The 13,762-nt window shown below is 36.8% G+C and overlaps 1 protein-coding gene across 5 annotated transcripts in view; it reads right to left on the bottom strand.

Moving 5' to 3' along the window:
* The window catches only part of Ttc17 (tetratricopeptide repeat domain 17), a 110,768-nt gene that overhangs the window by 48,761 nt on the left and 48,245 nt on the right, over positions 1-13,762 (bottom strand). The window lies entirely within an intron of this gene.

Below are 13,762 nucleotides of genomic sequence, written 5' to 3'. Positions count from 1 at the left end.
ATGATAGAGCTTCCAAATTTAAGACTGCAAAATAACAAAGGTGCCTATTTTTCTTTTAGAAAACAAGTTCTGGAGTGGGGCATGGCGGACATACCTATAATCCCTGCTATTTGAGTTGAGGCTGGAAGACCCCAAAGTTCAAGCCCACCTGGGCAACATAGAAAAGAAAAAAGTTCTGGTCATATAGATAAAGATTCATCTGAGCATAAAATGCCAAATCTTGAATGTAATCCTAGTATTGTTTGATACTTTTGACTTGTACTGTGAGACTGACCTCTACTTAGAATCTTGCCTACGAGTCAAAGGGTTTTGATTCTCCTAGGAATTATGTGTTCATATGTATTAAAAAAATAATATTTAGCTCCATCTGATGGTCATTTTCTGGGTAAGAGAATACTGGGCTGTTGTGTCTGATGTGGCAATGATGTAGCTGTGACATTAGTCCCTCACTGGCTTGCTGAACAGGTGTCTTCTTCCTCCCTCTGTCCCATTGTTACCAAAAAATGCATCCTCAGTGGAAGGCCACAGATTTTTCTGTTAGAGAACAATTATTTGCTTAAGTGTGTATAAGTAACTGCTTTCTTTCGAATATGTCAAAAGTCATTTTTTGGAGAATGTTGTCTTATTAAAGAGACATACTCAAACTAGTTCTCTCTGTACCAATGGAAGAACAAGAACCCTTTTTCTGGATTTGATAACTCCCTTTTAGGTGCCATAACTTAAGAAAATACTTCTCAGGCTATTTCCCTTATTGTACCAAGAAAATGTAGTGGACTCAACACCTTCTTGAGCACAGAGTTTGGAGTAGGTAGACTATATACCTGGGGAATCACTTTCCATTTTCCAAATCTGCACTCTCACACATCTGAGACTGCTGCACACAACAGAAGTACTGCAGACAAGGAAGACCTAAAGAGAGCTGAAACTCTCAAGAAGCTTGTAGAAAGCTGGGAGTGGTGGCACAGGCCTGTAATCCCAGACTCAGGAGGCTGAGGTGGGAGATCTCAAGTTTGAGGCCAACCTCAGTAACTTAGTGAGGCCCTCAGCAACTGAGATCTATCTCAAAATAAAATATGAAAAAGACTGGGGAGGTAGTTCAGTGATAAAGCACCCCTGTACTCAATTTGCCAGTTTAAAAAAAGCTTCTATATAGAACAAACAATACCGAGGCAGTGTGCTGTGCCAAGTGTGTGCTTCAGAGAAGCAGCTTTGAGTAAGGGGAACCTGAACTGTGAAGAACAGGCAGGACTAGAAAAGGGGGAAGGACAAGATTGGGAGCCAGTGATTACTGAGTACTCTGGCTTTTTCCTTCTCTTAGCCCTCATATAAACCTTGTAAAGTATCACAGATCCTTATTTTGTACACGAAGAAACTGGTTCTCAGTGAAAGGAAATAACTGCCTAATTTCAAGCAGGAAGTGAGTGGCAGCCTGGGACTGGATCAGGTCTGTCTTACTACATGGCCTTCTGGCTTTCCACCAGCCAGTGCCGAGTCTAACAAAAAGGCGGCACTCTAGGACGACTGGACTGCTGGGCAGAGCCCAGGGAAGACAACTGCAGCTGCTCTCTTTCTCTCGGTTCTCCTGTTAGAGGAAAGAGGCTGCTGGTTTGCCTCCACTTGTTTTCACCATCTGCCATGTGCAGTAAGCACAGAGGAGCCGGCAGGACAGCATTACCACTGGGCTACAAGCAGCTCCGCACACCCAGCTGACTACGACTTACTAGGAAGAACATTACACTTCTCAGAGAGAACTCTTAATCTGGATATAAGTAAGCATGACTATTAAAAGCAGAGAGTAAACAGTGCTGACAATGATGCTGATCAAAGCATTTTCACCTTGACACAGGTTGTGTAAAACTTAACATTACTAAAGCAAAGACAAACCTGTAACCCTACAACCCAGTGAAGATCTGTGATTTCTGAGGTTATCTCCCTGCCCCCAATGCCACCTTTTTGTTTCTCATACACTCTTCTTACTGTAAACATTCAGTTGGTTTCATCTTTTTAAATATATATAATAAAAAAGCCTTATCAACAATTTACAGATATGATGTGCATGAGACCTGAAAGCTAAACTCAGTCCTCCTGCATGACCTCAAACCTGGACAGTCTCCTGAAGCCAGCCGTGTGCCTTCGAGGAGTGTCTTGACCTCTAACTCAGGAAACTAGAGCAAACACCTTTCAGAGGACAACAGGAGAGGGAGGAGAGAGGAGAACTGGAGGAATGAAAGAAGAACACGAGGTTTCTGTTGGGTATTTCTTGGAGATAGCATCAACATCATCAAATAAAAACCAAATGCTTTAAGAGCTGTTAAAATTAACTTTCTTAAGGTAACAGTTAAAAACAGACTGGTTTAGAATTCTGGTGTGACTTGCCTAAGTAGCAAGACTAATTATAGAAAGTCAAATTGGCTAATTTTAAAATTACTTCTAATTACCTAAGGGGGAAGTGAAGCACTTCAGAAAGAACTCAAGTCTCTATTCTCTGGACCACTGTATTGGTCTGTTCTAGCTTAAAGGGGAACTACAAAAAGCTACCTGCCTGAAAAACATTTCTTAATTTCCTGGTAGAGGTGAAGATGATGTTCTCATTAAAGAAATAAGAAAATATTGGAGAAGGAACTACGATAGGTCACCTGGAAAGTACTAAGTCATCTTCTAAGCATACAAATTATTTTTTGCTGATGCAAAAGTGGATTTCTATAGCTTAGACTAAACTTGAGGGGTATGTTTTTATACTTTTAAAGGAACTACATAATTTAAATGAAATGTTTTAGACAAAAAGGTCCCAGGTGAAAGTGGAAACATTTTTCTATGCATACTGCCCTATACTTGCTTGCAAAGCATTTAACATCTATTTTGAATTCTGGTGGGTTTGGCTTTTCTTGGAAGTAAAAGACTATACGGCAATACCAATCAAGTATAAGACTCCAAGGAGGTACTGCAGGTTCAGGAACTGCTGTGAGATCTTAGGCATACCAGACCATTTCCTACATGAATCAGGTTATTAATACTGACCTATCCTGCAAGGGTGTTCTGGAAAACAAAAATATTTAATATGCCTTGTCAAAGTATAGGTCTCCTGAAGGATAAAGCATTTATGCCATAGTAGACAGTTTTTCAGAGTAAGCAAAGTTCTCAGGAAATCCTATCATTTCTAAGGTTAAGAAAATCTCCTTTCTTGTTAATTTTGTTGATAAAGTCTCTAGAAGAATATTTTCTACTTTCTAACTAGAGTTTGCATTTTTTTGGGGGGGGAAGAGGAGATACCGGGGATTGAACTCAGGGGCACTCGACCACTAAGCCACATCCCCAGCTCTATTTAGTATTTTATTTAGAGATAGGGTCTCACTGAGTTACTTAGCATCTTGATGTTGCCAAGGCTGGCTTGGAACTCACGATTCTCCTGCCTCAGCCTCCCAAGCTGCTGGGATTACAGGCATTCATGTTAAATAAAAGAATATTACTTTCTGAATCTCTTAAGTTAGTAAATAAATTGCTGGTGGGCTACTTTGAATCCTCCAGGGTTATTTACAATAAACAAATGCTACAAATGAGTTGAGAAGCATCAAAACTTGGTAAAGGCCAAGGAACTAAAGCTAGCACGGTGCCAAGATCACATGGCTCTTTCAGTATTAGGACATAATGGAGGAGAGCACAAATACCAGACTACATGAGTTCAAATCCTGTTTCCACCACTTTCCAGTTCTGTAGAGCAGGATGAATCATCTTTAGTCTCTTTAGGATCAGTCGCTTCAACTGCAAACTGAGTTTAATTGTAGTACCTTCATTAGGTTGTTAAGAATTAAATACACAAAGCTGCCCAGTACACAGATGCTATTATTCTTAGTGTTGTCTCCCTGAAAACTTGCAATGGAGAAGTTATCCCAGTGTAATCCTGTAAATAAGGTCTTTTAGCTATGCCCATTGCAGAATCTTGAGTATGGTCAACTGGCTATATAAATTATTTTGGGATTTGCCTAATTTCAATGGGTGTCTGTGCACGCATGCACAGGGGATGCTGGAGGTGGTACAGAGTTCATTTCTACCAGTCTTTTAGAAGAAAATAGCAATTCAGATTAAGCTTTTTGGCATATGTAAGCCCTCAGATTTTTAGTATAAGAAATTAGCTTTATAGTTGTCTCTTCTGTGTTCTCTGAGGGACTCTATAATAGTGGAATTCACTGCTTTACAATATGAAAACTAACTCTAGACAAATATGTGAAGCTAAATCAACACTGGGCTCTGTGAAGCTCAGCAAATCCCTCTAGTTGTTTATATTGCTTTGGTCTTCCCCACAAATTTCACTTGCTCACTCTTTTTTTTTTTTTTTTTTTAAATAAAACAAGTCATAGGAATACTGCTGTGTTACCTAATTATATGATGAATTTCTAAGATCTAAATAATAAGTTGATTTGTAATGGCAATTTGAATTTGAAAGCAAAGTTAGTAGATGTTAGAAAAATCATCTTTGTGAAGAGTGGAATATTCTAAAGGTTCTCCTACTAGCTCTAGTAAATTGATACTATACAGTCTCCTTTTGCCTCTTAGAAAATTTACCTTATATAGGAAGCATTTCTGGTATATTCCATTAAATACAGAGTACCTGGGTGGAAAACGTAGATACTTTCATCCTTTTAACAGATCTGAGTCACTTTTAGTAGACTCTGTCTTTCTCTTTATGTTTCTTTCTTTCTTTTTTTTTTTTTCAGAATTGGAGATTGAACCCAGGGCCTCTCACATGCTAGGCAAGTGTTCTGCCACTGAGCTCACTGAGCTGCACATCCAGCCCTTTCCTCCTACCTTTCTAAACAACAGCATGCAAATTATGCAGTTAAAAAGACAAATGCTGTTTTGTAAATATGTATTTTAGAAACACATTGGAAATGTTTCATTTTATTAAAATTTAAGTTCACTCATAACATTATTTCATATTTATGTCTCTACTAAAATATAATTGTCTTTAGAAAACAGAATAAAGTAACTCATGAAGTGAACACAATTATATCTTTTTCAGTTGCTCACCACTGTTACACAAAATGACTTCAAGATATTATTAGGAAACATTTACTAGGGTGGCCTGTGGAGCTTTGGTGCTGCACAGTTAATAGGTAAAATACTAGAAAGACAAAAATCTTACTGGGAACACATACCATTAGAATTTATACCTTCAAGGGTGATGACAAAGTCCACAGACCTTTTACCTAGAGGCACATTCCACAGTATGAATTCAAATTCTGCCTTAGCTAAAGCCTGAGCATATGAACTTGGGTAAGTCAATTTACTGTGTCTAGGCTCTTTATCTGAAATGAGAAGATAAACTACTGTCCTACAATAAGGAGACTTCTGGAAAACACCACTAATCAAAGCAGTGCAAAAATAAGAATACAGAACTCCATGAGTTCGGATGAAACCTGGATTGCTGATGACTGTCTCTGAATGGCAAACGCAGATTCCTAACCTCCTCTTCCCTGTGCTGGCCTCTACTTGGGGAGGACAAAAGAAATGATTTCAACAGAAGGAATGGCTCCTTAGATCTGCTCCTATCCAGCAATTACTACTGAATGAAATTCTTTGCAGGAGGCTTTAAAGTAATGGTTATATACTGACTGACCTTAAAAGTGCAGTGCCAGAGAGAAAAGAGACCATATTAGAGACTAGAAATTGGCAATCTCAGGTTTACACTGGCATTCTCTCCTGGTGAGGCGAATGCATCAGAGGAGAGCTGGAGGAAAAAAAGAGGAAGACAGAGAAGCCCATACATGTACAGTTGTGTTTCCCTTTAACTACATACTTTGGAACAGAATTCTCTCCTGGGGAATACTCTTTTGCACACATTGGGAAATCTTTGTTAAAAATTTTGGGCTGAACTGGTTTCTGCAGACCTACACTCCCTGCCTCATTTTATAGCAGAAAAAGGAGAACTGGCTATTAATCTGGATTACTGATCTTGCCATGGGGCCTTCTCCTAAATGACTACAATACAGAAAGCAAAGTGAGCAGCAGCTTAGAGAGACACCAGGACACACACACAGGTGGAATCCAAACTCTTGGGAAGTGTTACTTCCTCTAGAAAAGAAAAAGATCAAATTTTATCTCTTAAAAAAGGGAACTTAAACGTTCATTAGGAGTTTGAGAAAGTTTTCATCCAGAGACTATATTGAAAAAGAAAATAAACTGCCCTAAATATTATTATTATGATTTTAAATTTAAATCTCTGGCACACTTCAGCCTAGGGAAATTTTCTTCATGCCAAAATTAGGGAACCAAATCTACCAGACTTCCTCAGGCTTAATGATTACTTGTAGATGTTAATTTTGAATGAGGGTCAAAAGGGACATTTGTTTGCAACTTTCATTAAAAACAAAAAAAAAAACAGTGGGGAATGGAGGTCTGAGACTAACTATGAGATGTGTTAGCTTACAGTGGACAAGACTATTCCTTTTGTCCCTCCGAAGCTGAGAGCTGCAGATTCTAAAAGGAGATCTACATCTATATATGCATGTTGGATGGGGGTTCAATTGAGTGGAGTTCATATACAGTCCTCTGGGAAAACAGCAGGCACATGCAACTTGCTTTTTACCACTTTTATTAATTAGGTTCAGACTCAAAATATCACCGGCTACTTTGCCAAAGTGTAATCTGGGTGCTAAACATGGGGGTAGGACATGGAGTACATGGTGGGCTAGAGTATAAGGACGAAAAAAGGATGGTCCTACTGTCAGGGAGTTTGGCGAGTCTTGGAAAAGAGTTATATGATGTGCACAAATAAATATAATGACAAGTCCCAGTAGCTAAAGTGACTGGTTATTACAACCTAACTTATAATTAGGGGATCAGGTAAATCATATGGTAACAGGGGGCCTTGAAAGATGGGTTAGATTGGTACTTTTGGGGTGGGAATAGGAGGGGGTCATGGGGAAGACTTGCAGAAAACAAATGTGCAAATACATAAAACCAGCAGGATGGATGTTGTACAGAAAACAGACTACCCCTGGTTGCATCATTACATACCAGGATTTGGCATAATTACAACAGACTTTGTAAAAGGCAGACGTTAAAGTCCTTCAGTCATCAGCAAGCTTAAATTCAGGTCATCTCTTTGATTCAGCTACACACTATTACAGTGATTCTGCTTCGCTCAGTTTTTAACAGAATAAGCCTACAAACAGTTGGCAGGTGATGGTTAGATTTCGTAGCTACCCACAACGTTAAGGGTTTTCCATTTGACTCCTTTCTCCTGTTCCAAGTGTGTTTGCCTGCTGATGCTGAGAAAAGGACTCTAATATACTTTTAATTCTGTTCCTATTCCTGAAACTGCAAATGGAGGCAGAGAGATATGAATAGTAGGGATGGGACCGGCCATGAGAAGTACTTGTTAAGGCTTACCTTTTTTTAAAAATTTGATTTGTTATATATGACAACAGAATGCATTATAATTCATATTACACATACAGAGCACAAAGGCTTACCTTTTTTTCTTAGACCAAGGATATAATGCCAGACCAATACTAATAGAATCTCAGAGGTGGCTTGGTGTTTTTAACCCTCTAAGTTAAGATTAAGTGAATTTTAATGACAATTTTCAAATGAGAACCCAAGATCCTAATTTTATAACACATCAGGTCCTGGGTCTAGTACTATACCTCATAGGACCTAGATAAATGGACAAAGAGCAAGCACTAAGAACGGGTCTTTTCAATAGTATGGGTAGTGGGTACGTTCAAGCCGAGGTTAAAAATTCTACTCAAGCCCCTCTACAAAAGTACATTTTTAGCACAGACCTGTGGATTTCAATAACACAAGTTCCCCAATTCTTTGACTGCAAAACCCACTTCAGGGGTGTGTGATTAGAGGCACTTGGATTTGAGTATATCTATCTATACCTAATTACATACAGCCAGGGCACAAAATCAAGTGGAAAGTATAGAAAAACACGTGTTATGGTATCACTTTTTCCTCTTGCTTTATATCACCAAATGAAAGTCACCAGGAGAAAGACACCTCAGTGGCTGCTGTGCACACTGTAATTTGGTTTCCAGGATCTTATTCACTTTTCTCCCAACTTTTAAGTTATGGTTTTAGCCAGTGTACTATGAGAGACATGGTGAATTGCTTATTTTTTTTTCATATTAGGGTTTTCTTTTTTTATATCATTAATGAAAACAGGGCTATACTGTTGCATGAATAGCAGGAATCAGACCTGTTCAACACCAGGGCTGTCAGGTGCCATTGACCTCTGGCTCTTGTTTCCTGGAAATTGTTATTTGTATTATTAGCTTCTATAATCATCACTTTGGATATGTGTGATCTGATTGGATTATTAACCGATGCCTGACAGCATAGCTAATGGGGCAAAAAGTTCTTTAAGAAAAGCACATTTTGAACATCAAATTGATGTTTGCTTTTTTTTTTGTGTGTGTGTGTGTGTGGTGCTGGGGATTGAACCCAGGGCCTTGTGCATGCGAAGCAAGCATTCTACCAACTGAGCTACATCCTCAGCCCACAGATTTGCTTTAAAAAAAAAATTAAATGAGGAGCCAATAGCTATGAAATATGATTTAATTTCTCCTGAATTTCTGAGATCATAACCAGTAAACTTTGGTGGTTAAGGAAAAATAACAAAATTACCGAGATTTTCCCAAAGAGTACAGCTCCTTAATATAAAATAAATTCAACTACTAGTACTAACTACTAACAATGAAAAAAAAATGGGGAGAAAAACCTAGACTAGCATATACACATACACACATATATAGCAAGTCTCCTCAGCTGTATGTATTTTTAAAATGTTACTAGTGCTTTTCACCCAGTGATTATCAGAGACTCTGTTTTATTTCCATCAGGCCATGGAACTGAGTAGAGATCATCCAATGATCAGATTTATAAAGGGGTCTAAACGCTTAGTGCTCACTGTTTCACACCCCTCCCCCCCAAGAAAAAAGAAAAAAATATTCTGAATCTGGGAATTCATTTCAATTCTCTCACAGCACATATAAAGAATTTTTTGAGGCACACATCACTTACAAATTTTTAAAGAGCCCTTGCTACCAATGTAGAATGGGTATTATGTGTGTGCATGTATTCTGTCAATTAGAATGAATGAGGGGACTTGTGTCAATGCTGCTGTCTAAGATGGCAAAGCTTAACATTACGTAAACTAAAATATCTCCAAAACATCTAGAACAATGAGTGAAAGCTGAAGATTTATAAGAAAAAACCAGGGGTGTAGCTCAGTGGCAAAGCACTTGCCTAGCATGTGTAAGGCCCTGGGTTCAATCTCCAGCACTGCAAATAAACAAATTAATTATATTAAATTTAAAAAATTAAAAAGACATCCAATGAACTTGCCTAACTTAGTACACATAAGCTTGTATAACTAGAAGTGAGGCCCTTTCAGTTCCTATCAGGAGACTGCAGCAAGACACTGACTAACAAGATCTTGGCCAATGATTAATGGGGCTCGGTTAAACAGACCTCATTTTGTTCATTCTACATATTTCTTCTTGGTTGTTTTGTGAACAATCACTTTGTTATTCGTGATGTGAATTCAAGAAATTATGGTAAGTTCCTGATGCAGAATGGAGCCCATACATAAGGAAAGATTTCTAAATATAATTTTTCAACACGATCAACAGACACATGATCACAAAATATGATTAAGGATACCTTTCAGTGGACGTCCTACATACATATGAGAAAGGCAGCAGAACTGTGATCTAAATTTAATTTACTACTTCAAAAATGTAGATGACTTCCTTTTAGGACTCAAGAGAGTAACCTTAACACTGGCACAGAACACTCCAAGCACTGTAATTCAGAGAAGACAGAATTGTGACGTTAAGTTAACAAGCATTAGGTAGTCCATAACTGAGTGACAAAGCGGCAGTGCTACCCCTGAGACCCTGGCTGCCTTCAAAAAGTGCTACTGCAATGTCTACAGTGAAAACGGAGCTGCTGCCCCTGATCTCAGTACTCGGACTATCAGAGTCAAGTCTGCAATGATTCAGATCCACTTTGATACTTCTTGGTGAAACAGGAAGAAAAAATTTGCTCTGTGTGTATTACATGTTGAAAAATGCCCTATTTTTTCAATCACCTATCAAAATTTTCAACTATTTTTCTCCTAGAAATGAATTAGTTCCTGTGAGAATGGGCTGTTAAAGCAGTCTTCCTTGCATTTTATTTTAAATACACAATTACTTTTTGTTTCTAATAAGTGAACTTTAAAAAAATATGGCTTTTCTTATTTGTTTCCTCTTATTATTAACATGCCATCTGAAGAATAATTCTTGGCATAATTTCCCATTGCTTTAAAGTTATTTTAGTCACTCAGTGACATGATGAAATGAGTTATATTTTAGAAACTATGCTAATAGCTCTGAAAGTAATTCAACCATATATAGAGCTCACTTTGATACTTCCATTATCCTAAAATTTATTCATGTTGTTCTAATGTAGATATCTTCCCATTTTACAGAAAATGTTTTTGATAAAATGAAGTCATCCTGACTTTCTAAGTCTTTAAACCTAGAGCTTCCCACACCATACTTCCTTGCTAACGACTGTTAGGACTGTTTCATAATAGTAATATCATATTTACATAATGTTTTTCTCTAACGGATTCACAGTTTAATCTTACATCTATGGATACTGAAAGGGAAAATCAGTACAGGTTAAGCATCTCTAGTCTGCAAATCTGAAATCTCAAAATTTCTGAATCAGAAAATGATGCCATAGCAGAAAATTCCACACTTGATTCAAGTGATGGGTTTTAGTCAAAATGCACACGCACCAAAAATACTGCATACAACAGACTTCAAGCTAGGTGTACAAGGTGTTTTTATGAAACAAAATAAATTTCATGTTTAGACTTGGGTCCCATTACCAAGATATCTTACTATGTATATGCCAACACTCCCCCTACACACAAAATTCCTAAATCTAATATTCTTTTGGTTCCAAGCATTTTGGATAAAGGATATATAACTTGTACTATTTTTCACAAATTGTAGGTTTGCCTAGAAATGATACAATAAAAAGGGAAAAACTAAAGATTATGGAAAGTGAAAATTGTCAAAGCAAAGTTCTTAAGTAGACAGGAGAGGAGGGGAAGAGAAAGGAGGAGAGGGGGTCCAAAGCATAAGGACTCAGGCACGTATGTAGGGGTTGTCTTCAGGAGTAGGTAAAGATGCAGGTAGGCTGAAAGTTATGTATTTTTTTCTAACTTTCATTAAAATAAACCATAAATATTAGAAGTACTGCCTAAAAGTTTGCATCCCTCTGGTGATGTTTGTGTCATATTTGGGGACCAATATAGGACATACTACTATCAACTTCTTCTTTCTCAAATTTTGTTCATCTTCAGTATCTAGCACTCTTGGTTCTCCTTAAATGTTAGTATTTTTCTCTAAGATTCCATTCTTGGTATTTTATTCAAACTCTGTACATTCTTTCTGAGGGAACCAGAGGAATCACCAAATGAACCTGTATTCACTGAACTTGAACACATCCATTACTGACCCTGTGATTCCCAGCACACCAATGCATAGATATTTCTCCTCTGTATTCTTTTCATGATTAGTGATACCAACATCTAACCAGTTACTAAGTTAGAAACTTCTCTTGTTAATTCACATTCTGAAACAACTGTTTTCAGTCTTCGGTCTCTCATGAAACCGCCAACATCCTTAGCCCCCTTCATTTTCACCTGACAATGAACCTCTCATTTCATTTCACTAAGAAGCAATCAGAAGTTCTACTGTTCAATCTTCCAGCAAGCCTTTATATTGTCCCTGCTCCTATCTAAACACAACCCCTACATTTGTGCCTTGGATACCCCCTATTCTCCTTCCCTCCTTTCTACTTAAGAACTTTGATTCTACAATTACCTCTTTCCTTAATCTCTAATATCTCCCTTTTTATTGGATCACTGCTAGGCAAATATCCTACAACAAAACCAAACATCCTCAATTTACTTTCTAAATGAGACTTACAGCTGTCCTACATCAGCTAGCTTGGAACTGTGTTTTCTATAGGGATGCATATACCTCTTTTGAAGGATGATATAAAAGTACAATAATTATACCACTTGCAATAATATGTCTCAAGAATCGACTGACATGAATTCTTCCAACTACGGCAGTAGGGTAATTATAACTTGTTGAGAATGCAAGAATTAACTGCACATGTCTGTAATCCCAGCCACTTGGGAAGCTGAGGCAGGAGGACTAAAAGTTTGAGGTCAGGCTTTGGCAACTTAGGGAGACCCTGTCTAAAGAAAAAAAAAAAAAAAAAGCTGGCAATGTGGCTCAGTGGTAGAGCGCCCCTGGGTTCAACCCTCAGTACCATTAAAAAAAAAATAAAAATAAAAATAAAAAAAATTAATGCTTGGGAACCAGAGGACTTAGATTTTAATTTCAGCTCTATTATTAACTGATTCTATGACTTGAATAAAGCATAACTTTTGTTTCTAAATCTATAAATTCATAATTTTTTTCTTATTCTCCTATTATATAGATACATGTCAAAGAATTATCTGCTAATGAAATAAGTATTGCCCAGTTAAGTAAAGAAGCACTATGTAAAGACATCTAGATACTTACTACATGTAGACAATTATATCTGGCTTTGCTGTAAGATGTACCTGCATCTTAGGATTTCAAAACCCGTAATAAATTAACCAAAATTTTACAGAAACAAATGGAGGTGATCTAACAGCATATTAAAATGCTACAAAATTTGGATCTATAAGACTATCTTAAAAAAAGTAAGTAGGTATCTTCACTAATTCTTATGATGAATGAGATGAAGCAAAATGTTTTTAATTGCAGGTTGCAAATACTGGAGAGTCCACTAGAGGGCAGAAACATGCAGGATTTCTTTTTCTTGAAAATCTGCACACCACGTAAAATTGCTTTAAGATCCAAGTGATAAATCTACAGAAATTCAGGTTGAAGAACACAGACTAAAACAGGACAATGAAACAAGTTATTAAGGGAGCTATGATTTACACAAATAGATTCTATAAATACAGAAATGTTAAGATAATAAAGTTCATGTACATGATTTGAAAATTGCTTTTTTTCTGTAGATGCAAAAGCTATAAAATATATATTATATAGAAACTTGCATAAAATTCTAAAAATTTTGCTTAAGACATTAAAGTCTGAGTTCTTCTATAGGATATTTGTTCATAATTTCTAAATATCTGGGCCAATGTTTTTAGGTGTGCCTGTGTCTCAGTGAATTAACAAAAGACAGGGCTCAGAAATCCTGGGTTTAATATTTATTTGGTAAACATCAATGCTGTCATTTGTAGCATATCTATAAAGCATCTAGGTCTAATATATTAAAACTAACTTTGGTCTTATGCTTTCTAATAATACAAAATAATATTAGAGAATATTAAAAATAAAGAAAAATCTATGAGATATAATAGGACACTCTACTTAATGGGAGAAAATATCTTTGCAAATGATGTAATTTTATTTGTAAATTAGTAAATTACAAAGTTGAAAGTATTTTTAAAATGTTTAGAATAGTAAGTGTTTAGAAAATCTACTATCATGTTATTGTTTGCTATATCAATGCATTTTAAAATTTTTCTACAGATTCAATATTCATCACTTTGCTCATAATTGTTAATAAAATTATTTTCCTTCTTTTTAATTAGGGAATATAACCACTATTGTTTCATGAAGTTTCATTCTCTGTGACCCTTTAGTTTTCCCACTGACTAAAGTTTGTGTGTGTGTGTGTG

Source organism: Marmota marmota, unplaced genomic scaffold (assembly GCF_001458135.2).
Source record: "Marmota marmota marmota unplaced genomic scaffold, marMar, whole genome shotgun sequence".
NCBI classification, from domain to species: Eukaryota; Metazoa; Chordata; class Mammalia; order Rodentia; family Sciuridae; genus Marmota; species Marmota marmota.
The sequence above is the reverse complement of the archived record's forward strand: the minus strand, read 5'-3'. Positions and strand labels throughout refer to the sequence as shown.